Source organism: Schistosoma haematobium, chromosome 1 (genome assembly GCF_000699445.3).
Source record: "Schistosoma haematobium chromosome 1, whole genome shotgun sequence".
NCBI lineage: Eukaryota > Metazoa > Platyhelminthes > Trematoda > Strigeidida > Schistosomatidae > Schistosoma > Schistosoma haematobium.
In genome coordinates this window covers 73,321,122-73,344,984 of record NC_067196.1, presented here as the reverse complement: position 1 = coordinate 73,344,984, position 23,863 = coordinate 73,321,122, and positions in this window count along the sequence as shown.

Below are 23,863 nucleotides of genomic sequence, written 5' to 3'. Positions count from 1 at the left end.
TTAAGCGTTCGTGTGCCAGACCGAGGGTCCTAGGTTCGAGCCCCGCATGTGAGATCGTGGATGAGCACTGTTGAGGAGTGCCGTACCAGTACGTCCAGTCCTTCCAGATCTTCAACTTCTAAAATTACTACAATCTCCACAAACCTACATTTCAATATACCAGTGGTACAGAAAATCAATAAGTCATCTTCAGTAAAATTTTGAAGTTTGAGCCAGTGGATGCATATATATATATATATATTACATTGCCTAAATTGGTTTAAATCATCTATCGACATGATTGTTCGTGTGGATTTTGAAGGAGAATGAACATAATGAACGTTTAAATTTATCAAGAGAATTTTGTTAGGTTAACCATGTGTTTGTCAATTACATACAATTATAGTCTACTGACATGAGATATAGAATCTTTAATTTTAAACTGTTTGAATAGTTAATAATGGGTTTCGAGTTTAGTCATCAATAGTATAATTCATTAACTGATTGTATCTATTATTGGTATTATCAGGACTCCCATCCGAATCTTATTTTGCAAAATTTATTTTTCTTCAAATTACTTCCTTGTTGGTAACTATACATTTGTCCCATACTGAATTTTCACTATCAGAAACATTCCTGGAACTCAACAGAAATCAGTCTTCATTGTGACCACCTCATTTTGCGTAATATTTTCAACTTTTTATTGTTCTTATAAACAGATAGTTCTAACTTAATTTCATCACTAATCACCCAGACAATAATAACTGTATGTATTCTATGATTTTCAACAACACCAGATGCCAATGAATGCCTCAGTCTTTGATGATCTTTGGAGTACTCACGTCCCCCCCCCACCAACACCACTGAAACATTTGATCAATTTGAACAAAAGCCATTTTCTTGTTTTGTCATGGTATCTCTTTCATTAATTAATATACTTTCTAACATTTAATTAGCTGAGTTGCACAGAGATAGAAGATAAGGGCTATAGAAAAATCTTTGTTGATAAAGCCAATTAATTTCACATTTGGTTAATCAGGATATTTAGGTTACAGGACTGTCCTAGATGTGGACATGTCAATCGTGACTTTACTTAGAGGATTAATTCTCTTACTATTATTAATCAATCCGGAATTGTCATTTACTTACCCGGTTATCATTTTTTTCAATGTTATATCTACACAGAATTCATGAATTTCCTGGGAGTATTTGACAATTGTAGTCTAGCTCCGTTCGTTTATATATATATAGTGACCTTTGTTTTGTCATGAATTATGACTCATCAGCACTATGAACTCATTTGCCAGCCGATATGAGATTTGACATATGGCCCTAAAATGTCCCTATCATCACAACTCCATTCATTCATCCATTCAGTTGCAATAAAATACTTCACAGTTTTGAATTCAGACAATTTTTCGGTGCTCAGGACAGTCCTAGTTTAATAGAATCAGTAATGATCATGTATTACTTCTATCTAGGAAGATTAAAAATATTCAATGTACTATAGTGGTTTTTTCCAAATAATAATCTGTAACCTATGAAGTCGATCAAATCTGACGTAATGGAGCAATGTGCTGGTAACACTATAGACATTTGTTGTAGATTATTGATGAAAGTTGGAAAACATGAACAAAGAATTGCTAATTTAAAAGGCAAATGGAAGCTAAACAAGCAGAGGGTGTTCGATTCCGTGTTCAAAGAGTATCCCCTTATGCTATCAAAGAAAAATAAAAGTTGTCCCACAGTGTTTACAATGTTCCTTAAATTAATATCATAGGGATGATGGTTGTGGTGATGGGAATGACCTTGATAAATAATGCAGACAAAAGCTAATTTATATTATATTCACAAGAGATAAATATGTACATAATTTTTCTCAAGTTGTATTTATTGTCTAGACATAGAAACATTTATCATTTAAACTTTGATCTGAAAAATGTTATCACTTATTATTATTAATAAGTTTGGAATTTTCTGTCGAAGATTTTTTATTTTGGCCTAGTACGCTGATTAGTTATATGGTTGATACACTTTAACGCATACGCACACGCATATACACATATGACATAGGCAAGTATTGATAGTTTAATCTTTACACACTGACTAGTATCTATTTAATAAGACTCATTTAATACTTGACATTTTCAGCTTTTGATCAAAAATCTTAATCATGCATAATAAATAGCCGATCATAATGCGAGCATGTGTGTGCGTTGTATAAGTGTGTGAGAGCCAGAGACAAAAATGAAGAACATATATCTCTTACCCTGTAGTTTACAAAAAAAGCAACAACACTAACACTAAATCAAAGATAATGAATAATGACAGAATACAATGCTAAATTCCGCAGAAAAAACATTCATCTAATGAATTGGTTAACTTTTCATGATAACCAAAAATATTAACATAACCGATGTTATTCGATTCTCTCTGAGTTTATTGCATGTGCAACACAATTTCAGCAATAGAATAACTACTTCAGTTAATGACAATTTCAATGATTATGTAAGTTGTCTACTGTGATCACTTGCTGTCCCAAATGAATGACGATAACTGAGAAAATATTTACTGCCTTCTGGATTCTGGTTAGTTTTAGGAGTAACACTTCATTCTATCGAACTAAATAATACACAGATGTAAGTTCTTGAAGAATCTCATAGTAGATAAGTGAGAAATTTCAACTGTTCAATCATGAAGTGAGTCTAGCTAAACAAAAAACTCACTATGTACAACAATCTTTAGGTGGGATGATGTCGATAATTCTTCGAAAAAATCATCGAAATTCGGGAAAATGCTCACTATACTTCAAGTAATCAGTGTTCTTCAGGAACTTCTAAGAAAGTTTTTTTAAAAATGACGGATTTATATCATATCTTAAATGAATGTTTACCGATTATGTTATTAATTTTAATGAACTTTCCGAAGCTTCAACACCTTCAACGTCTTATGTACGCTCATAAATAGCCCAACTTTCTGTGCATTAATTAACCAGCGAATAAATGATTTTTTCATGATTTATGCTTTCTCATTTTTCTATTCCGAATTCGAGAACTGAAGAATTTTAAAAAAATGATGACTCAGTTAAACAACCGAGAACAAAAATGATTCAAATGCCAAACTTCTTTCATTTGCTTGGTTGATAATTTTGCTGAAGATTATGTATTCAGAACAGAAATGAAATTAATAAAAATCATTTAATTAAAATACAAAGGACTGATTTTCCTATGAGCTGGTTGCATAATTTATTAAAAACAGTGAGGTTATTGAGAAATTAGTTGATAAAATCTAATTAAACATGACAATGAGACAACAAATTGATCATATTAATAAAGATTATTTATATCGATCGTAAATTGCATGACATCTTGACAATAGTCAATAAGATTTACACGAGATCACAATCTGAATAATTAATTCGTCAGATAAACAAACTCAACTCATTTTCAGACAAGAATCTTAAATAACTCAAACCCCTCTTGTTAATTGCTAAAATCAATACATACACATACACACAGAAAGTCAGCAACTAAACGCTTAATTTTGAAAGTAAACCAATTACAATTTATTGATTAGTACGAAAAAAAATGAAAATTTAGCGGTGAACTGTCCATAAAATAGTGCTGGTATTGTTCTGATAAACTGTTGAGACCAAATAATAAAAAGATGACATGTAGATAAGTTTTTAAAAAACCTTATTCATAAAGACTTACTTACTTACTTATTTACGCCTGTTACTCCTCGTGAAGGAGCATAGGCCGCTCACCAGCATTCTTCATCCGACCCTGTCCTGGGCAATCCTTTCCAGCTCCTTTCAGTTCCTATTGATCCTTTCCATATCTGCTTCTATTTTCCGAAGTAATGTGTTCTTTGGCCTTCCTCTTTTCCGTTTCCCTTCAGGATTCCAAGTTAGGACTTGCCTCATGATGCAGTTTGTTGATTTGCGTAATGTATGTTCTATCCATTTCCATCGTCTTTTCCTAATTTCCTCTTCAGCTGAAAGCTGGTGTGTTCTCTCCCACAGAAGGCTGTTGCTGATGGTATCCGGCCAATGGATGTTGAGTATCTTGAGTAGACAACTATTTATAAATACTTGTACCTTCTCGATGATGGTTGTAGTAGTCCTCCAAGTTTCAGCTCCGTACTGTAGAACTGCCTTGACGTTCGTATTGAAGATTCTCACTTTGATATTGGTTGAAAGTTGTCTTAAGTTCCATATTTTCTTCAACTGTAGGGATATGGCCCTTGCTTTGCCAATCGTTATCTTTACGTCTGCATCTGATCCTCCTTGTTCATCGATGATGTTTCCCAGGTATGTGAAGGATTCTACATCTTCCAGAGTTTCGCCATCAAGAGTGATTGGATTACTGTTCTCCGCTTTGAATTTGAGGACCTTGGTTTTCCCTTTGTGTATACTGAGGCCTATTGATGCAGAGGCTGCTACTACATTGGCTGTCTTCATCTGCATCTGTTCGTGTGTACGTGATAGGAGGGCTAGGTCATCTGCGAAGTCCAAATCGTCTAATTGATTCTGATCTGTCCATTGTATTCCGTGTTTTCCTCAGATGTCGAGGTCTTCATAATCCAGTCGACCACTAGAAGAAAGAGGAAGGGAGAGAGTAAACAGCCTTGTCTGATCCCGGTCCTTACTTGGAATCTATCCGTCAGCTGTCCTCCATGCACTACTTTGCACTGTAGTCCGTTGTATGAGTTCCGGATGATTTTGACGAGCTTCTCAGAAACTCCGTAGTGTCGAATAAGTTTCCATAACATCCTCCTATCCACACTGTCAAACGCCTTTTCATAATCAGTGAAACTGATGTACTGTGACGAGTTCCACTCAACTGATTGTTCGACGATGATCCGTAGTGTCGCAATTCGGTCTGTGCACGACCGATCCTTACGGAATCCAGCCGGTTGATCTGGAAGTTGAGTGTCTACTGCGTCTTTCATCCGGTCCAGCAACATTGTTAAAAATTTTCCCTGGTACTGACAGTAGTGTAATGCCTCTGTAGTTTTCACATTTGCTCAGATCTCCTTTCTTTGGAATCTTGATGAGGTGTCCTTCTTTCCAGTCCATCGGCACTTGTTCCTCCTCCCAAATCTTCTTAAATAGAAGGTGAAGCATGTTTGTAGTTACTTCGATGCCCGACTTCAGTGCTTCAGCTAGTATATTGTCGGGTCCTCCTGCTTTCCCGTTCTTGATTTGTCTGATCGCCATTCTGATTTCTTGCATCGTTGGTGGATCGACATCTATAGGAAGATCTGTGTGTGCTGCTTCGATGTCCGGTGGATTCATTGGAGCCGACCTATTCAGGAGTTTCTCTAAGTACTCTGCCCATCTGTTCCGCTGTTGCTGAATTTCAGTGATTGGCCTGCCTTCTTTGCCATTGACCGGTCGCTCTGGTTTACTATATTTCCCTGCTAGTTTCTTTGTTGTATCGTAGAGCTGTTTCATATTTCCTTCTCTTGCAGCAGTTGTGTGATGTTCCCTTCAGTTTCAGCTTTTTCCAATGTCCTTGCTAGTTCTTCCACGTATTTTTGCCTGTCGGCTCTAATGCTCTTCTGCGCATGCTTGTCTGCTTCTGTGTACTCAGCTTGTGCTTGGACTTTCTCTGCTCGTGTTTGGTTGTTGTTAATTGCTGTCTTCTTGTTCTTCCTTTCTTTGATCTTGTCCAGTGTTTCTAAAGAGATCCATTCCTTATGATGGTGCTTCTTTAGACCCAGAATCTCTTGACACGTTGAAGTTGATGCTTTTTTGATACCTCTCCAGTTGTCCTCCATAGTAGTTTCTTCTTTCTTCAGTAGATCCTGTAAGGGTTGGAACCTGTTGTTGAGAGCTATCTTGAATTCACTGAGTTTGTCAGTATCTCAAAGGAAGGCTGTATTGAACCTTTGTAGTGCTGTTTGTCCACTTGTCCAGTTCTTCTTTAGCTTCAGTTTTATATTGGCCACAACTAGATGGTGATCTGGAGCTATGTCAGCTCCTCTACTGATTTTCACATCTTCCATCGTTCTTCCGAATTTTTTATTGATGCAAATATGATCTATCTGGTTCTCTGTGGTATGGTCCGGTGAGATCCATGTAGCTTTGTGTATACGTTTGTGTGGAAATATTGTGCCTCCTATGACCAATTTGTTGAATGCACATAGATTTGCAAATCTTTCTCCATTTTCGTTTCTTTCTCCCAGTCCATGTCGTCCCATAATATCTTCATATCCAGTGTTGTCTATTCCGACTTTGGCATTTAGATATCCCATTAGAATGGTGAGGTCGTTTGTTGGGCACTTCTCTATGACTGATTGCAGCCGCTCGTAGAATTGATCTTCAATGTCATCATTGCTATCATTGGTGGGTGTATAACATTAGATAATATCCATTGTGATCCCCTCCTTCTCTGTTTTGAATGATGCTTTGATGATTCTGGGTCCGTGAGATTCTCATCCTACAGGTGCATTTCGTGCTACTTTGGATAGCATTAGAGCGACTCCCTGAGTGTGTGGAGCATTTTCCTCTTCGTGACCGGAGTATAGCAGCATCTCTCCCGTAACTAGCCTTTTCCGTCCAGCTTGGGTCCAATGGGTTTCGCTGATTCCCAGTACTGCCAAGTTGTATCTCCTCATTTCCGTTGTTATTTGACTGGTCTTTCCGGTTTCCCACATTGTTCGAACGTTCAATGTACCTATAAAAATTGTTGCTCTGTTTGTTAGAAGGGGCATCGGCCTCGTGGCTTCCAAAGGAACTCGGCTTTCACCATGAAGCGTCATAATTCTTCTAAATGAAGACCTTCTAACTCCCAGGGCAGAGTTAAAATGGTTTGAGTTATTTTTTCTGGTAATCGTTTTTGTAGCGAGTTAGTTTTCTACGGGATGGGGACGCTAACCCCATGCCCAACCCTCCTCCTTTACCCGAGTTTGGGACTGGCAGTAACTCTAGAAGAGCTACAGGCGAAGTTACTCATAAATACGTTGCTGAAAAATTTGAACAAATGTTGATCGTACTTTAAGCAAAGATGAATAGTGGCTAGCAGTGGAATCCAGGACGCGTGTTTCGTCCTATTCGGGACTCGTCAACTAGATGTACCTGCATCCAAGAGTTGATTTCCACTCCGGGACTCGAACCCAATATCATTTTCTCCAAACGCCATCGCGTTATTTACTTAGCTACTGAGTGCTAATAGCCACCTGCTTGTGCGATGGAGTGAAGTTTAAATTCAATTGGTGTTGTTTTACTTGTATCTTCCCATTGTTATTTCGGACTGCAATTGATCAATCTCATGTTGGCATATATGCATACTGTGCGTATGAATAATATGAATAAAATGAATTCATATTATTCCGCACCAATCTTTGTTCTTGCTCTATTTAAGATAATAAAGGGAACTATGTGTATGAAATTTCTCAAAATGCGTCTCCCTGCACAGTCATTCAAGTCACTGAATCGCCTGGTGACAATACGCTGCAGAATATCGAGAGAAATAACTCGACTTAAGTTTTTTGATGAATGTCTCAAGTCATGCCGTTTCCCACATCAGTTCTTAAAGTCTTTACGCTCATTTAAACTTCTGCCTTCTCTTAAAAATCTTCGACACATCACAAAATCTCATATTGAATCAACAAAGTTACTGATTGAACGTTTGAGGGCAGAAACTAATGGCTTTGATGAATTAATCAACAATCTAAGTATCGTATGTCGCATAAAATTTATCAACTTTATATAAGATCTGCAAAGCAAAATATGCAAGAATTTCCACGTAACTTTGCCAAAGACTCTGTCAAAGGAACACTTATGTTTTAGCTTTCCGGAAAACCCCGAAAAGTTTCTCTATAATCTATCAACAATGAAGTTAAATCAGATAGAAACAGAAGCCTTGTCACTTCGATTTAAGTTTCATATCCTCAAAACACATGCCGACAGAATCGACACAGAAACTCAATTTGAAAATTTATTTGATCAAATTAAAGAGCTGCACTCAGTTAGTGAAGAAAAGAAAGGCTGGTTTAAATCTAAACTGGTCGATATTGCAAACCAATATCTTGTTTCACCCGCACCACAGTCTAAGCTTTTATCCAAAGACCACCAAACAGCATTACGAAATATTAAACGAAATGACGATATAATGATATTACGGTCAGACAAAGGCTCAAGTGTTGTTCTAATGAACAAAACAGATTATGTCTCTAAGATGAAGTCCATCTTGAATGAGATTCAAGTTAGAAAAAAGTAACAAAGACTTAACTGATTCCATTGAGAAAAGAATCACCAAAGTACTCAAAGATCTTCTGAAAAAGATGATCGATAACTCTACTTACAATAATCTACGACCTCGTGGGTCTCGTTTGCCCCACATGTATGGATTACCGAAAATACATAAACAAGGTTATCCTCTTAGACCTATTTTGTCAATGATCAATTCACCATACCACAAAGTTGCACGATGGTTGGCAGATAAGTTAGAACCAGTGCGTCAACGATTAGCCACCTATACACTAAAGGATTCATTTGTATTTGCTGACAGCATGGATCACATAAATATTGCTGGTAAGTTTATGGTTTCTTTTGATGTAACATCTTTATTTACAAAAATACCACTTCTTGAAACCATAGACATAATTTGTCAACATTCTGACATCCTACCTCTACCAGTACCAGAATTCAATCGACTATTACTCATTTGTACAAAAGATGTTCAGTTCCAGTTCAACGATATCATATACAAACAAACCGACGGTGTAGCGATGGGAAGTCCGTTAGGTCCTGTCCTAGCAGATATTTTCATGGCTAACCTCGAAAGAACCAAACTCAAACGAGCGATTGATGAAATGACGTATCACTCGAGGTATGTTGATGATACCTTCATCGTATGTAATAATAAACAACATGCAATAAATCTGCTAGAGTTTTTCAACGAAGCACATCCGAATATCCATTTCACTATGGAACATGAAAAAGAAAACAAGTTCCATTTTATCGATATCGCGATGAAAAGAAGAAAGGATGGTACAGTTCAACGTTCAGTTTATAAGAAAGACACATGGAATTGTAGTTATCTTAATTTCAATAGCTTTTGTCCAATCAGTTACAAAAGGCACTGGTCAAAACACTGTTTCACAGAACAGAAAGAATATGTACTTCCGATACAATAGAAGAGGAATTTATGAATGTTAAAAAGTGTTTAAAGAATAACGGATACCCACTGTAATTTATTGAGAAATACGGCAAATGTGAAGATAAAAAACCGAAAGAAATTACAGCAAATAAAAAGCCTATTTTTATTCAACTTCAATTCAAAGGTGACGATGTCACAGGATCAATCAATATGAGACTAAAAACTGCACTGACAAGAACTTATCCTGCAGCGAAATTGATTGTCCTGTCCAAAACAACATGTTCTTTGACACAATCAAAGGTCGACAGGTATCCCTTTCATGTTACCACCAACTGTGTATACAAATTTACATGTGTCTGCCAAAGCAGTTACATTGGTAGAACAGAAAGGAGAGCCTACGTCCGGTTCAAAGAACATATTCCGAAAAGTTTAAGGTTAAATGGATTGAACGCATTCAATAGTGCTATCGCAAGACATCTCCTTGATACAGGACATGAAGTTGATATACTGAAGTCCTTCAAGGTGATTAACAATCAAACTCGAACCTTTTGAAATTCGCTGAAGCGTTAGCAATCAAACGTTTAAAACCAGATCTATGTATACAAAAAGAGACAGTAATAAATCTTTCGTTACCCTGGTAACAATAACCACCACCCTTTCTATTCATTTGCTCCTATTTATTTATTTATTGCGTCATTATTGCAACTCTTTCTGAAGTTTAAATTACATCATACATAAATGATTAATTTCAAATCATATTTTCTTTATTACCATTAATCTATTTTCATGAGTTCTAATCACTATTTCAATGTTCCAGAACTTTCCCTCTCTAACTTTATTTATTTATTTGAATCAAACATTTTATGAGCTCATTAACTCTATCTGAATCTCTGCTACATCATCATACACATGTATTGATCCTTCATCACACTCTTATGTATAAATATGTCAATATCTGTAATAATTTGGAATTTCAAATAATTTAGGTTGTAAGCAGCTGATGAGAACCTAATGAAATAGAATGAATTCATATCATTCTGCACCAATCTTTGTTCTTGCTCTATTTAAGAATTACGATTGTGAATCTATCTAAAAGTTAGTCACCAATGACGACAAGAATATTTTATAGTTTACATTACGGATTAACAATAGTCAGTCAACTATTGAGAACTAGGAAGAATTGAGCATCTGTTTCGTCCCAGTATGGGATTCTACAATAGGATTAATCCATGATACTATTGAACTCAATTGTAATCAGAGGAGTTGATCTATCATAATTTCAAAATTTTCTTTTTTCAAAGCCAGTCAAAACTAAGCACAAATTTATTAAATTATCAATGTAGTTTTTATAGGTGTTTTTCACTATGAGATCTGAAATTATTACTTCTAGCCAGGTGAAGAGTTTAAAATGTAAACGTAAAAGTTATTTTACTTCTGATTTTCCAGTGATTCTCCAATCAATTAATTTTTTATTTCTTAACGGGAACATTTTTTCATTAGAATTATTAACAAGCTGATTATATATTGCTAAACCATAAACTATAAGTGCATACAAACATACAACAACTTGATAGATATTGTTTGAAATATTGAAAAAAATACAAAATCAAAATGTACACGTACATATAGTTTATATTAGATTTGATCAATGAGATATTTTTTGTAGATTCCATTAGAATTTAATATTCAACAAATAGATATATCAAGAGTGAAATAGTCATCACCAGTGGAATTGTATAAACATCATCCAATATCATAAATTAATTGAAATTATATCATTGAATGCTTATCCAGTGGTTCACTACAAGATCTAACGGTCCTAGGTTCGAGTGTTAACAGAGTTATGGGTTTACATTGATAATGAGTTATATAAAGAGACGAAACAACTGTCCAGTGTTCTGATGGTACCTTGAAATCAATTTTTAATCAATAAAACCTATAAATTCAAATAATATTGAAAGAAGAACACACTATCAATCAGAAAAACTCAGATTCTATCACGTATAAAGTTCAGATACTTGATTAAATTAACACATATTTGGGTACAACAAGAGAATGAAATAAATAATAGTGATTTCTTTTTTGACAAAAAAAGCATGATTAGTTTCTATTTTTCTGACCTGTATAAATGCTTGTTTGTATGTATGCATGTATGTGTGTTCGTTTATTTCTGTTTCTGTTTTATTTTCTTGCTCATTCATCGATTTACAACCATACTTTGTACTGAAATGATTGTAAATGAATTATGTTTTTTATTTGTTGATAAAAATATTTATAATAGAAAATCAATTGAAAATCAATAAAATATTTCATTCCAAAAGATCAATGAAGATTTTTGAAAAGAGAAAAACAAATAATTTATTTATAATAATTAATATTTCCCGACTGTTTATCTTAAAGACTGAAAATTGATCAATCTCTACTGGAAGACATGCCTCTCGGGTGGATGGTCATTAAATTGCCTTTTCCTCTCAGGTTTTTCTGAATAATGGGTAACAGTGGAATTCAGGAAACAAATTTTGACCTGTTTTCAACTCACTAGGTTTGACTCAAATCTAGTACCTTTCTGTTCGAATTCCAAGGCTTTACTTACTGAGCCAATGAATTTGAAGTTATGAAGATTGAGCTATTAATATTAACTACCAACCACTATAAACGAAGTTATGATGTTAATCAACTATTTCATTCTAAAATGAAACTCTTAGAGAGTGAGCATCTATCAAAATGCTAGAGATTGGACTTTGAGTCTTTAGTAACCAGAGTCAGCGCTTAACTTTCATGATACTTAGTTACTATCCATTAGTTACTAATCGATGCTTTATCATACTATACTTTGATATTATATACAAATTAATCATTAATCATGGTGACATATTTATGCAGACATCCATAAACACAAAATAATCAAAACTATAATTTTTTTTTCATGATTATTGTAAAATAGTTCTGTTTGAGTTCAATTAATCTTTTTAATTAGATTTAAAATACCTTCAAATTTTATATTTTAGGTCTTTGTTACAACAAAATAAGGTTACAATTGTTTTTATTAGATGTGATTAATTATCTATCAACATTTTAATTAGAGAAAGTAAAGAATTTAAAAAGAGATTGAGAACAAACTATCAATAAATCACCATATTAAACACGTGGTTACATGTTTAATTTTTTATTGCTAGTTTGTTTGTTTATTTTTAATCCGAAAAAACTAACTGAATTAGTATTAGTAGAACAAAGAAATATATATAGATCAATTTTTATAAACAATTGTTTACAGAAGATACTCTTGATCTGTTGGTCAGATGCCATCAGCAACAATTTATCGTAGCAGACAATCAACCAGCTTCCAACTGAAGAGGATATTAGGAAAATACACTGAAGATGGATGAGGCATACATTGAGAAAATTATCAAATTGCATCACGAGACAAGCTCTCACTCTGAATCTTGAAGGGAAAAGGAAAGGAGGAAGACCAGGGAACACAGTGCCTTGGAGATTGGAAGCAGACATCAAAAGAAAGAAAATAACTTGTAAACAACTGGAAAGGGGAACGGAAAACAGAGTTTGTTAAAGAATCCTGATGGTCTGTCTGTGCAACTTTATGAGGGATAACAGTAAATAAAGAGATAAGTAACTGATCAGTTCATTGAATACAAATTGAACTATTGATCATATAATTAAATGATCATTATTTCCCTTTACATTTTGATATTGCTTTGATCAGTGATGGGATCAGTGTTTGGTGCATAAATAAACATTTACTCACATCTTTGTATTCATCATTGTATCGATCTAAATCGGTCTTGTCCTATTGAACATGTAGCATCTAGAGGATTTTTCACTTTGTCAAGTCAAGTAATTTTTAACTAAAGAACCAATAAGAACCAGGATTTTATTAGACAACTATGTTATCGTCAACTGAAGTAAATAGGACATATTTGACTTACATTAAATGATCACCTTATTTACCAATGCATTACTCTGTGGTTAATATAAGTTCAAATTAGATAAAAGCTTCACAGGTCGTATTGATAAAGTATGAAACCAACCAATGAAATTATTAACTGTTCAATTGATCTACTGTCAGTAAGTCGAGTCTTCTATCTTTGCGTTTGTGGAAAATGATCGTCATGACTTGATAAACAATCAACATTTTAGCTTTGTTCAAATTTTATCTTTCCTATCTCATGAATTAATATTAATATGCTTTATTCGTCTTTTTTTCACAACTATTATAAACACTGTCTAGTCTACCTCCTAGCACTTATATTTCTATTTTTCTGTTATAAATGATTTATTAGATTGACGGCCTGCTTGGACATCTGGGCTACTTGTTCCTGCCCTCTAGATATTTCAACAAATTATATGTTTTTGCTTGTTTTAACACATCATTATATCTATTGATCGCACAACCTATTCAGCTACAAAAAATGCAATCGGAGACATTGTGGCGGCTGGAAATATGCAGCTAAAAGAATGTACATCATTCAGATGTCGTTTCCTGGACTGCCAACTTCTAACTGGCGACGACTCAATATTAGTCGTCAAGATCGATCAAGAAGTGAGAAACGGAAACTTGTTGGAATACTTGGTGCTGAGAATTCTATATTGAATCAAAAATATAATATTGAATAATGTTCATAATAATAAATAAATAAGTGGAAACTAGACAGTTTATAAGGAATTATCCAGACGCCAAGCTGATCTCTTTGTATTGAACGAATCGCTCATCAAGACAGTCGTGTGTGGACAAATTCCCATCTTATGCCACCTATTGCATCTATCAGCTTAAATATATGTGCCCAAGCACACATCGTAAGAACAGGAAGGATAGATAGTGTCCGCATCACTGAGCACGTTCTACAGAAACTTAGACTAAGAGGACAGTATGTTTTTAGCATTGTGATCTCACTCCATCTGCTTGACAGTAGCCATGGTGCTAGTATCTCAAACTCTTTCAAGATAATCAATAAACAAAACGTGAAATTTACTATAGATTGCCTAAGCAACTGTCATAAAAAGACTCAAACAAAAATGATGTATTCATAAAGATTCAGTTATCAATCTTGCTTTGCCACAGTGATCTCATTCATTGTTTGTTGCCCAATTCTTTTCGTGAAACTGATTCTTAATTCTCAATTCTTGTCTGGTCTGTACTCAATTAGTTAATTTTTTAAGAGTTGTGTAACTACAGCATTAATATATTATTTCTAAATAATTCTGTTTCTATGTTCTTTGTTGTTTATTCTAGAATATTCTTGTGTTCAACCAATAAATATTCACACTATTTGGCATATAATCATCTTTTATTGTTCTTCCATACTTATTTCTCTTTTTAATAGTCTTCATTAAAAAGAATTTTCTTTCAGTGTTATGATATAAAGTATTTAAGCCAATTTTTAATGATTAATACTATTATGTTTAGCTGTTAATCAGCTGATGAGAAATCGTGAAATATAGTAAATTCATATCATTCCGCTATAATAATAATAATTCTTGCTTTAGCCAAATTTACAAATAAAGAAATTTTCATGAAATTAAGTTGATAATTATCGAACAAGAAAATGACTTATAATCTGTCATTGTCTAGAACGTTTCAGGAAGTTTCTGTTGGTCTCTAACTGAACAAAGTTTTTCAGCCTATTCTATGCTTCTAAAGAATTCTTTGAAGACTATCAACATCATCATTTTCCATTCAAAAATTATTGTTCATTAATCGTAGACATTTTATTTAGTCTGATGAGGTAAATTTTCCAGCTTCCTACATATTTATAAAGATTCATGTTCTTATATGTATAATCAAATGAGTTTTAAAATCTCAAGAATATAGAGTAAATAGAAGTACTTCTCTGTTCCTTCTAGTGTTCTAATTAGTAGTTTGGTAGAACAGATAAGAATATTGGGTGGGCTATCGATCGTCCTGAAATATCCTATATAAAACATTCATTGTTTAGTGAGAATAAGTAACCTAGGGAAAAATCCCATCAATTGTCACTTTTTAAATTCTTCCTTCTATGAACCATTGTTTAAGAGCCAATGTTATTTATGACTAAATGACTGTAAATTCTTCTTAGCAGGATTAATAACCAATCAAGGTATCTCAATTTTACATTTAAATGTGTACTTTTATTCACTAATTGCATATTTCAACTAGAAACATTAATTTACGAAGAAAGTACTTTCGAAAGAATTAAACAGCATCACATGAATGGTATCAAACAAGAATGGAAATTCAAGGAATTGTGTTTGTTAAGTACACTTCTTTGATTAATTACATTAAGCATTCATCTTTGTAAATTTTTGGTACCCATAAAATGAAGTACAATAAGATGAAATTTAATATATTCAGGCAAATAATGTTAAAAAGGTCAATTTGGGCAATGAAAAGTTCTTTAATATTAATCCTTTTGAGAAAACTATACAATTATCAATTTAAACTGATGATAATTCTTCCTTTTTCGCTTAGAAATTTACATTTTGTTTTGTTAATAAAACTGTATACCTGACAGCAAATACATATGCCTTTAAAAAACATGCGATCTTCAGATAGACTTCGTAGGTTGTTTAGAAGGTAGACACAGATATTTTATCACATCTTTGATAAAAATTAAAGTCTACAAAGCTTTCTGCGGGTGTATAGAAGAGTGAATATACATATATATATTCGGTAGTTGATAAATAGAACGCTGATATTGAATTCCATATTTCTGAACAGTCGTTTTAAATTACATTTGGATTCGCGATATGGTAGAGTTTGAATGCTATCAACTAATATATAATCGATTGTATAGTATGTGATAAAGTTTTAATAAGAAATCCAATAATATTGATGCTTCAATGTCGTTGGTTATCAAGCCGACAATTAGGACAAAGTACTTTCATAGTTCAATATCAATTCAACTTCTACTACTGTTACTTGATGTAAATTTAGTCGACATTTTTATTTTTAGTCAAACTAAAAAAATGTTCATACAATAGTAATCACAATGGGTATAGCATTTCACTCGCCTTCCCTATTAATTAACATAATGTCAACTCAATATTACATATGTCGACTGGATTGCGTGTCGCCGTCATTGATAACGTCATTAACGATAACAAAGATGGTCTAGTCAATGACTTATTTCACATTGTGTCAAGGTGCAGGAGTAAAATTGTTCAGTGTTTAATGTTGATTTGATCCCTAATATAGATTTGAATGATTATGATTGGGTTTAATGTTAATACTGTATTTGTTACTAGAGTTAGAGCATATAGAATTTCACTCGATTAAATGTCGTCGAATTCTTATCTGGTTTCATTACATTTCAACATATTATGCGCCTGTTTTTAACCAAAAACCCAATAATAACATCGAATAAAATAGTTTCTAATTTCATTTTTATTTAATTTTCGAACGCTTTTTTAAAATAGTAAAGTCAGTTTGTTTCTTTGTTATAGGTTTCCTATCAATTTTTATTTATTTGATAGTGTTTCATTTGACATTGGTTGAAAATGAACTATCTCCGAAGCAATGTTTTATATAGTATATCAAATAAGCTTTCGTAATTTTGTGTTGTAGAAAATCGGCTCATCCTGTTTTATCAACCTCAAGTTTCAATCAGTTTTTCAGTATTGGAGTTTGGAGCTTGTTGAATTTTGTGGAAATATCAAACAGATTCCAGCTAGACAATCATTGAAAACCTAAAAGTACTTCATAATTGTTTCGTCCTTCTATGAGAATATTCAGCAGTACGCATCCACGACTTCTAACGCGAGAACGCTTAACTTCTAGACTACTGAGCCAGAACCCAACTGTGTAAAGACAATGAAACATGTTCCCACAATTTCGCGGCTTGACTGACGTTAGACTTTGACACCACTGGATACTGATTCAGTGATCTAAAGTTTCAGCGTTTGCGTACGAGGCTGAATGTCATGGGTTCGATCCTCAGTGGCGGGGCCGTGAATACTGATAGGTTTCGTAATTGAACGCTAGATTTGGTTACTAAGCTCTTATATTAATCGTCAGGCTAAATCTACACAGCTACTTGAACACAAGAGAAGAGATGCGAAACAGGGAAGAAATACTTTACTCCAAGGTTCATTTATATCCAGAAAACCTAGGGTTTTTGTAGTATTTTAGATGGCCTTGGGTTTCCCGAGAACTCTGGAATGTTACTAAACGTAGTAGCAGTATAGGTAACCATCCAATTAGAAACTCGACACATGACTTTCCATTTTCTAGATGTTTCTGGCAAAAATTCTGGTGGATGCTGATTGGATAAGATGCTTCTCAGAGTTTTCCGAGCCCTTTTTGGCTTTTTTCGAAGAGTTTCCTGAGTCTCCTAAACATCTCCCCCTTGTCAAAATGTACTACTCCTTCTTCGAGTCTGCTTGCAGCTTGATAACTGGTTTCCTGCGTTGTTCGGACTTTCTTGGTCTGTGAGTGTCTGTTGGGGTTCCTGACATTGGAGTACCTGAAATTATCTCTAGCGGTAGACTCACTCAACTATCTACCGTGTTTAGAGTCCTTTTCTCTCTGTGTATTTGATTGACGTGTCTAATCCACGTTCAGAAAGTCCCACGCACTTTGTACAAAACATTTCCCATTCTCTTTCCAATGACTTGCGGTTCTCAACGATTTTTTCCAATGTATGACTTGACGACCACTTTATCACCCATATTAAAACTTCGGATATTCTGATTTTGTCTGTGTCCATCGATTGGTTTAGGTGGCAACATGGCGTCAAATATAGTTCGGATGGTTCTTGCAAACATCACTTCAGCAGGGGACTTTCCATTTGGGACGATAGAGTTAGGAGTAGTTCTATAAGTTGTTAAGAATTTTGTAATTATTTAACTTGTCCCCTCACCTTCCCCTTTCAGTAGTGTTCTTTTGAATGTATCCACGAAGCACTCTGCCTGTCCATTTGGTTGAGGGTGATAGGGTCGAGAGTGTATATGTAAAATCCCATTAATGTTGCAGAAGTGCTTGAATGGTTCTGCAGTGAATTGTGAGCCTTTATCGGTCACTAAAGTCTCCAGAACTCCAAAGTAGCTAAGCAGTTCAGATAACTTACTGGTTATTTCACTGGCTGTGCAATTTGCCATGGCATAGATTTGTGGCCATTTTGTGAGTGAGTCCACTATGACCAGGAACATTTTTCCTCGTATTGGGCCGGCAAAATCTACGTGCAGCTTCTTCCAGGGACTGTTAGGTTTTTTCCATTGTTGCGGTTCACACGTTTTTGGACTTTTGGCTTTTCTTAGGCCCGACGAACAATTGTGGCATCTAGTTTGTAGGCCAGTGAGAATAGCTTTGAGCCAACGATTTCATTTTATTGGTGCCGGGATGGCCACTATGGTATTGTCTCAAAACCTCGAAGCGTAATGTTATTGGAGCAACAATCCTGTCACCAAGCACAATACATGAATCGGCCATCATGAGTGAGTCCGGTCGACAGAAATATTGTAGCATTCCTCCATGAAAACAACGGTTTGGTCGCTTGATGAGAAGGTGACCACTAACTTCTCTTAATGTCTTGTCATTTTCCGTGGGTTATTTGGTAATTTTGAAAGTAACTGATAAGCCATCGACTGCGTCTTCCCATACTCTATATACTTCTGTTTCCGTCTCGATTGCTGCCACCAAAGTGTCTTCTTCCTGTTTTACTTGTGAACTAATCAGTTTAGATAAAGCGTCAGCTTGTCCAAAATCAGTAGTGGGCTGGTACTTGGTTTTGAAGTCATAACCCAAGAGTGTAGTTCCCCAACGTTGCAGTCTGTTTTCCGTGTATACAGGTATACCTTTCTTCGACCCAAAAATGGCTAGTAATGGTTTATGGTCAGTTAATAGAGTGAACTGACGTCCAAATATCATCTTGTGAAATTTCTTTACAGCGAAGATAATCAACAATGCTTCCTTCTCGATCTGACTGTAGTTACGTTCTGCTGACGTTAACGATTTAGCCGCATTTGGTATCCATCTGACATGATGTGAGAAATAATTGCTTCAATGCTGTAGTTTAAGGCGTCTGAGCTGCTACAATAGGTACGGATGGATCGTAATGGGTGAACAACAGATCCGATAATAGTATTTTCTTGATTTGCCCAAAAGCAGCTTGACAATTTGTAAACCAATCCCATTTTACATTCTTCTCCAGAAGGTTATTTCAGGAGGCACGTAGGTGACGAAGGTTCGGAATAAAAGCTCCATAATGACTAACTAGTCCCAAAAAGGAGCGTACTGTGGGTACGTCCGTCGGTCTGGGCATAGTTTTCACTGCTTGGGTATCCTCTGGATCTAATCTTCTTCTTTGTCCATTATAAATCCAAAGTAGCGTACCTTTCTCATACAAAAGTTACATTTCTCTGAATGGAGCCGAAGTCCATATTCGGCTATTCGCGACAGAACCTGTTTGAGCCTCTTTTCTGGGTCTATTGTATCTACTCCCATAATTATTAAATCAACCAGATAAGCTGCAGCACCTGAAACACTCTGTATCATAGTATTCATTACCTGCTGAAATATGGATGGGGCCGTCTTGACTCCGAAAGGTAGTCGATTATACAGGAATAGACCCTTGTGTGTGTTTATGGTGAGCAGATTTTTACGCTCATTATCAACGGGAATTTGTAAATAGGCTTCCAATAAATCCAATTTCGCCAAGAGCTTACCTTCATTCACTTTAGCAAAAGATCTTCAGGTAGGGGTAAGGGATATTGATGAGTTTTTAGGGCTTCATTTAGACCGGTTGGGTAATCGGCACGTAAACGGACGCTACCATTAGTCTTTTGTACTACCACTATCGGTACAGCCCATTCTGAGAAGTTCATCGGTCCAATGACACCCAATTCTTGGAGTTGTTCTAGCTCATGTTCAACCACTGGGAAGGCAGTATATGGTACAGGCCTCTTAGGTCGAAACACTGGCTTTGATCCCTGTCGAAGGGTAAGAGCAGCTTAAAATTTAGTACATTCTGCAAGACCTTCACTAAATACCATTTTATATCTTTTTAATAATGATTCCGTCAAGTTTTTCTCCTCAACTTTCAACGTACTGACGTTGTTGCAGATTGAGTTTATGAAACGGCCTGTTAACTTCAACCTTTCTACCCAATCAAGCCCCAATAATTCGACCGATGGACGTTCTGTCAAAAATATTACTCTCTTCTCCTTGAACTATTTCACTGTGACTTCACAGTGAGTGCCACAAGCAATGTTTAGCGTCCCCTTGGATGCGCCATCTGCTGATTGATGAGTTGAATATATTCGCGGCCTCCAAATTTTCTATCACGTTCTTCTGCTTATAAGTGTTGTATCGGAAGCTGTGTCTAAGTGTAAGCGGACATTATACCCATCAATCTTGAGAAAAACATACTTTCTAGGGTTATGGAAGACGGTTCTGTTAAGAGCTACTGTTACTTTAGCTGTCTGTGGCTTGAATCTTTTAGAATACACTTTCCGTTGACGGCGTGTCCGGGTTTTGTGATGACTTTCTTGGTGCCATTTTCTGGAACACGTAGTACGGCAATGATTTTTAAACGGACAAAATCTTTTGCAATGCCAATCGCCACAACCAGCATGTGGATGTTGGTTTGTCATTGTCATTACAATAATTCTACGTGCTAGAACCTTGTAAGACTTTTCACTCGACTGCGTTGGCGTAAAGGAATCGGTTACCGTTCTCTACTACTGAGGTATCATGCTTCAAATTCACTAACCTTTGGCATTCGTCAGTCACTTCCTGTAGGGTCATGCTGGGGCGACGTTCGAACCTGTTTAGGATTCTCGTTCGGATGTCAGCATCCTCGGGTGAGCGAAGGCTACAAACAAATGCCAGACATTTAAAATGGTCTCCTGTCATGGAAGACAACCTGAACCTCTCAAATTTTCGGCTCAAAATTCCTGCATGTTTCACTCAGTCATCTCTTGGTTCTTTCGTTATCTTCAAGCATCGGTAACGGATATTAAATAGAGATGACTGTTCTGCAAAGATTTGAGACAGGGTTTCAATTGTTTCGTCAAAACTAAAGTCTTGTGGGTTCTTCGTGAGAATGAAGTTACTATAACGTTCATATTCCATCGTTCCAAGTTTTCTTAGAAGTATTCTGACTTTCGAGGCGTCATCAAGTCTGTAAAGATCAATATAGAATAAATCTTCATACTTCTTAAACCAAGAATCAAAAGTTACACCTGTCACACCATCAAAATTAAATTCATAGATTGCATTATTGACTGAACCGGTATGGGATACTTGTAATTCACCAGAAGGAGGGTTTTGCTAGGACAGGCACAATTTCTGCATGAGGGCTTCAATGATTCTGATTTGAGACTGTTCAAACCGCTTCTCTTGACGCTTCATATAAGCTTCTAAATGCTCCAAAGAACTATTCATTGTAGTTTTCCTCAGTGGTAAGTCTTCTAATTGAACGCTAGATTTTATTCCTAAGCTCTTCTATTAAATACGCACTTCTGAAAAGTTTCATGGAAGGACAAAACAATCGTACAATACTTCCAGGTCTTCTATATTTGTCTAACATAGATTGACTGATGGTCTCATTAGAATAACTTTTTCAGTGTTTGATTAAATCGATTTACAAAATTGGTTTATACAATCTATCGATAATACTGTTTAGTCGAACATGAAAAGACGTTTATTGTAAAATTCGTTATATATTGAAGTTTTAAACAATTATCAATGAATGAATGATATATGTATAAACCAAACAAAAAAACATTTGATATGAAAATGATAAATTTCAAGTTAATTAATAATTTTAAAAATTGTCAAAAATGAATTAATTCCTTTTTGATTAATGCCTGATTATTTGTATCTATTCCGTTGATACATTCAAACGATAAATAGAATCACTTAAATATCGAATGGATAGTTGCTAGGGTTGAAGCTATCACGAGTTTACTTAATCTGCGAACGAGAACAAAGACTCGGTGACCAAAGACCAGTAAGCTAGCTATTTCATGCGTCCAAGCCCCTCTAACTAGAGGGAGAAGTCCAGGTTTGGAACGGGGAAGTATATTCTGCAAACAGTCAGAAACGAGCGATAACAACAAACACAATTCAAAACATATATATACAGTACTAAACCGTCCTTGAGGAGAGATACCAAATAGCATACTAAAGGACGCAATGGACCAATAGCATCTAAGATACTTCCCTGTGGGAAATACGACATGAAGGTGACAAGAGCGCCTTTGGCGCGAAAACAACGAAGTTCAAAATTTCGAAATAAAATTACAAAATTAGGTCCTTTCGCAAGTGAGTTCTGAGGATCTAACGTCTCCAACAATAGTATAATTTGAAAGTTAATTAGGTCCCAATTAGTAAATAGACTGAAATTAATTGATCGATAAGCCATTTTTCACCGAACAAATTATTACAAAATATTGCTATAATTTCTCATTATTGCTATTCTAGATTGTAGATAACTAAACACTCCCTCTATATATGCATTTTAAGAAGGTAGACACAATATAATCTCAATTGGATACTAAAGATATTCAACTGAGGAGTTCCATACTAAGACGAAATACATATCCTAATTTCCACTGTTAGCTTCATATCAAATTTATTATAATATTCATTAAGTAAAATTTTACAAGACAACATATTCTAAAAATAATTATCTTGTTTATCGTAGATAATAAAATAATATATTTGTGAATAACTAACAGATTCTTATAGTTAATGCAATGGATTCAATCCACTTATGAAATCAGTGAACAGAATATGATTGTTTGTAGTTCTGCTGATTAACGTAATGAATTTATGTTTTTTCCTAAAAAAAGTAATTTTTACTAGATATGTGATAAGAATATCATAAACTCTTAACTTCTTTTTTTTAATTCTACCATACATATTCATAAAATTTGGTTATGGAATAAAATTTTCAAATTGTTGAATGTCTGTGTGAAATCTGCTGTTTCTGGGCTTAGGATATTGAAATGACTATCCGTTGTCAATGTTTGTCACCTATATCTAAGAGTAAAACTGTTTAAGTAATACAGACGACTAGGTGATGTACGCTTTTATATAATGTAGCTGATGGTTTTGCTAATATTACCGTCCTGAAACAACAGTTTTACTAAACTTGTATCATTTTACACAAATCGATCCAGTGCCTTCAAAGCTTCCTATTAAGTAAAAATTATGAGGTAGACAGATGTTCAATTTACACTATAGAACAGTGGTATGAAAAAATAACAGCATATGACTGGCATCTATTATCCTGTACAACTCGTTAGATGAGATTCTACATATTGTAAAACTCAATGACACTTAATTTTATCATTAAACTTCCTGTTGTTAACTTAATCGATACGCTTACAAATAGTTCATCTAATCATACGTCATTATCAACTAAGATGAATTACTCTCACTCAAGTGAACAATTAGAAAGATTTTTTTCTTTCCTTTTGATTGGAAACACTAAATAATAATATTTTTTCATGTATCAATAAATATTTGAAAACAACTTGAATTTAAAAGTGATTATGTTGCAGCTACAATAAATAGAAGATTAAAAAGCACACTGACCAGAACTTATTCTGCAGCCAAGCTGATTATCTTGTAAAAAACAATATGATCTTCACTCCAATCAAAGATCAATAAGTACCCCTTACATGTTACCGCCAAATACGTATATAAATCTACATGTACCTGTAAGAGCAGTTAACCTGGTAGAACAGTAAGAGGGCCTACGTTTGATTCCAATAACATATCCCGAAAAGTCTCAGATCAACGGGATCTAGGTCTTTTAGCAGTGCAATAGCAA